The sequence below is a fragment of the Anopheles bellator genome, chromosome 2, assembly GCF_943735745.2.
Source record: "Anopheles bellator chromosome 2, idAnoBellAS_SP24_06.2, whole genome shotgun sequence".
NCBI lineage: Eukaryota > Metazoa > Arthropoda > Insecta > Diptera > Culicidae > Anopheles > Anopheles bellator.
The window spans coordinates 73,408,683-73,413,464 of NC_071286.1; the positions used below are offsets into that span (position 1 = coordinate 73,408,683).

General features: G+C 46.2%; 1 protein-coding gene across 4 annotated transcripts in view; it reads left to right on the plus strand.

Moving 5' to 3' along the window:
- LOC131211195 (synaptotagmin 1) overlaps positions 1–1,984 on the plus strand; it is a 12,350-nt gene extending 10,366 nt beyond the window's left edge. For all 4 annotated transcript variants that reach the window (XM_058204581.1, XM_058204583.1, XM_058204584.1 and 1 more), the window contains one exon: positions 1–1,984. This exon is cut by the window's left edge and continues 597 nt beyond it. The gene's annotated coding sequence lies outside the window, so the exon portion shown is untranslated.
- Positions 1,985–4,782: the final 2,798 nt, after the last annotated feature.

Here is a 4,782-nt window from a genome sequence, read left to right on the forward strand (position 1 = left end):
GCCTGCCTGTCCTAGTGCATAGTGCAACCAGGCAGAGATGGCGTGAAATTCTGTTCAGCAGCAGGCAGGGCATGGTTCCTGTTTTTAATTTGGTAGAGTTACGCGGGTCGACGAACGATCGCTCACGGATCGCACTCTTTTAAATTAACCATTGTTCGATACACGTTCAACTGACACGTTAGATAGAGGGCAGACTGCAGAGATGTAATCGTTGCCATATTATGAATATGGAATCAAACGGTGTGGCGGCTCGGAGCGTCCCTCGCGGAAGTCACATACTTTTTAATTACTGTTGATTCACACAGCCGCGCGGTGTTGTTTAGTCTCGTTATGTACCACCGGCCCACAGCGGTCGAATGGCCGTTTAACCACTGCACGCCATTATTCGATTTAGCCTTTCCGACCAAACGCCGCAGAAGAAGCAAACGCGGTGGGTAAATAAGAGAGCATATTTAACCAATCTAATTGGACCGTTTTTAGCGCGTGCAAAACCCGCCGGGCAACCCGAAGCGGTCTCCGGTGGTGTGGTACACGGTTTTACGCTGCTTTTACTTTGACCAGTTCCGGTTCTGTTCCACAGCCGGCGCGGACACACAATATTGCATTTATTAAACGTGAACTATCTGTGTGAACTAATCGTTGAAGATCGTTACAGTCAGGGGGCCCTGGCCGCCCCAAACCCTTCTCCAGATTCCCGCATTCCCGCGCAGCAAACGAGAAACGTTTTTTCATCGCGCTTCGCGCATGGAGATGAAGTAAAAAAGACGAAAACGAAATAGATTAATGTCAAAGTCAAGTAGAAAACAAAAACGAGAAAGAAAGCGAGCGAGAGAGAGAGAGAGAGCGCGCGCGAGAGAGAGAGAGCGAGAACAAAAAACAAATACCGTCTGTATTTCTTGTTGAACAATATGAAAACAAAACCAAACAAAAAAGCTATTGAACTATTTATTGTTAAATAAATATTCTAACTAAATACATACCTAGGCATATATAATCATAAAAAAACAAGTTTAAAAGTATCTGGGCCACTCTCTCTCTCTATATATAGATCTATATATATATAAATATATATTGCTAGCGGGGCAGTATTTGTAAACGAATAATATCAGTTCGGAATTCAGATATCATTGTACGCGCATACAGCAACGCATAAATAACTATAGCTCATAATACGTAGCTCGGTAACCGTTACGACGTTTTTGCTTTTCCTTGCCGGTACACTAGGTTGTTCTCAACTTCTCGGTTCCGCGGTGCTTCGCGCCTCGTGCAAACAATCGACAACACCGAGCTACCGGTGGAACCTTCCCCCCAAGGCAAGTCTAGTAGGCCAATCAAGGTTTTAACGTCACTTCACTGGTACGTCACTGTAGACTAGACTCGTAAAGCAACCCCGTCAGGAGTTAGGGTACGACAGTTGAATCATTGCATTGGGTGTTCAGCGCGCAGTAGGCGTGTGTCAGACAGTCTCGTATCCCGACGCAGTACACAACGCAGCAGCAGGAATCGTTACGTTTTGTGTTTTTTGAGTGAGCGATTCGATGGCGGTAAAGCGATTAAGCAGCATTAACGAAGCAGCCAGCAAAATAAAACTAACTCTTTAAAGTGATCCAATTTCCTCCTACCAGTCTCTATACCCACTATACCCCCCCTAGGCCCATATGTGCTAGCCTGACGACGAAACAAACGGATAGACGGATGATACTGTGGAGGAGAGGCACTAGGAAAGCTTTTATCAACACTACTGATAATAACTCTCTCTCTCTCTCCAATGGATGATCACCACCCGATCTACAGCCCCCAAACACACGGGGGGCAGTGTTTTGGGAAAGGGCGGCAGCAGTTTGAAGCAAATCTTTAAAAGTATAACAATAATTAGTAAACCATAAGACATAACCTTTATCTATCACACAGAACGCATTGCGCAGAGTGCATGTATATTAAGATATTGTAAATCAAACCCGCTAATAAAGTATTAAAATGTAAATGATAAGCAACCGTGTGTGCGTGGGTTCGTTTCGGACGGCGCGAAGAGTAAGTAATAACAAAACAACCGTTGGGACCGTTGCGGGGCAGAAGACAGATCTCATATAAAAAAGTTTATTTGCATTCCGCTGGTTTCGTTGGCTTTTTGGTGTCGGTACAACAAACTTTACTTGATAAATTTACTATACTTTGTGATCGCACTTTTCCCACCAGCTTCTAAAATGAAAAAGAAATCCCGCCATTAATCTCGAGCCAACCCTTTTAGGTGAGATCCGAAAAACCCTCCCGTAACACTCACCTATCGTGCGTCGCAGCAAGTACAGAAAAAATGCTATTATCAGGTTCATGATGATGGATTTTGTGGAAAACGATGCCGTGGGGTGTCTCACTTTGCGGTCCAGCTTTTCCTTCGTCAGCTTATCGTCTTTCTTCATCGCTGAGACGCCGGGGTGGCCGCTTGTGGCCGCTGCAATGATCTGGTTGAATGTTACGAAGCAGCACTGCCGGCGAAGAAATGCTACGCTAGATAAATTCCGATTAATACTCTTAACCCACCGGTACACCGGAGAAACCTGGAATGTAAAGAGGTAAAAAGGGTGTAAGGGGTTTCAGGCGCACCATCCGAGACACTGGAAACGTGGTTCAGGTAGTGCCGCCGAACGGTTCAAACACTTACCACCGGTGCCGTCATCGTCGGCGCTGACACACCATGCGCCTCCATCGTTTTGAAGGTGAGCGCAAAAGAGTGTCACAGCGAGGGCTCGGGCTAGGTAGGGGTGCTACTAAATTGCGTACCAACAAAACACACTAGTGCACTAGAGGAAAACGGCCGTGGCGGTGATGCAGTGGCGGATTGGGGGTACGCTGTAGTTTTGGAGAGATCGGGTGTGATCTGTGATCAATTCGGTGACCAATTTTACCGGTGGTGATCTTCACTTCTTATGCTTACCGTTTCCTGCTCGATGTTGGAACAACATTGCGATCGGTGACGGAGTGCTTAAGGGGTGCTTGTGGAGAAGAGAAGATGGTACGAGTTGCTGGCGGTGATCGTGAAGCTGAAGCTAAAGGTGCAGAACCGGGGGGGAGGGTGATTGACAAACGGGCACGATACGCACATTTGGGCTTTTTAGTATACACACGGTAACTCACGGGCAGTGCTCGGTGCGGTGTGCTCGGTGGTTACATGTCGGGCTGAGCGAACCCTTCGTAGATCAGGTAGAGCAATAGCAGTAGAGAGATTAGTACGAGAAAGGTGGTCATCAAGTTTCTTGTTTCACTCATGGTAAGTTTTTGATTTCAAGCTTCAAATACGCAATTTACTGGAAAAAAGGGGTTGTCGGATAAAAACCGGGGGGAACAAATTAATCGAGACACTGTGTAACGATCGCTGCCGATCGCCGATCGTGGGAGGAAAACTTACACACTGTCGCTTACGCGCGAAGAGATGGTTAGGTGCGTTCCAGACCGAAGAAAAATCAATACTGACAACATATTCGAATGGACAACAGATAAAATTTCTAAAAATATCGCCCGTTTGGTACCGAGAGAAACGTTAAGACGTCGTGTTCTTGTGTTCAAAATGTGTGTTGGGAAAAATTCGACGCCGTTATGAGGACGCGCGTTGCTAAAAATACTAAAATCAAAGTTTATTGTTTTTCTTTCCCAAAAATCCACATTTACCATTCAATTGGGACGCGTTCGATGCATTAGGGGCATGTAACTTCGCAACAACGCAAGAGCGAGACAGACAGAGAGAGTGAGAGGGAGACAGAAAGAGAGCGTATGTGTGCCGATGGTATGTGTCCCTTTGGTGAGAGGTTATTTGTGAGGCTCGTGTTCCATTTTTTGTGCACCTAACTATTGCGTTCCATCAGCGCTAATCAGCGCCAGCATCACCAACGCCATGCACACCATCATTCACAGTGATTTTTGCGATCACAAGGAACATTCGTATCCTTCCACGCGTTGTATTAGCCACACACGGGGTTCAACACGATCGTGTCGTTATTGGTTCACAGAGATACACCACCTTGTTGTTTCTTCGTGCACCTAGTGCTTCCTCAGTTACGGCCATTCAATGAGCACTAAAATGCGTTTCACATCCTTGACGTTGGGTTTTTATTATTCGTGGAGCCAACCAACTCAACCAGGGTGCTCTTATCGGGAGGTACTTTGTTAATCGAACTAGAGTGAAATAGACACCCAATCCAACCAAAGATGCTGACTTACAAACACCGTTTTCTTCACACTCTGCGATTCGCACCAAATGTTGGTTCATCTGACGAATCTGCAAATTGTTTGCCCTATTCGAACGCCAAACTTTCTGTCTGTTCCCCTTACATTCCAGTAACACGGACAATTATTGAAATGTTAACTAGCGCTGTGCAGTGGCAGCGTATTACATAAAACTGGGTGTCCCACCGGCCCAACGGTTTCCGATGAACAGGAAGGAAGCAACCATTAAATCAATATGCGATTGCGGCGACTCGGCGTATGTACACACTTGGCTAATGGGTTATTTTTGATTATCGATTTCACAAACATCATGAAATTGGTCTCGGGCCCAGCTTCCAACACACCGAACGCGTCGGCCCGTCCCGTCCACTCGCAGGCGGCATCATAATTACAAGCTACAACTGTCATGTACGCTTAATCGCTTTACCATTTGTAACGTTTCTCTAAATAGGCCAACCTTGAGATCATGGTCGCCACCAAGACACTCGAATTGATATTGATGAGGATCGATCTGAAGAGTTATTACGCGTCTAGGCCATAGGAGGTCCGGCACTCTGTGCCGAG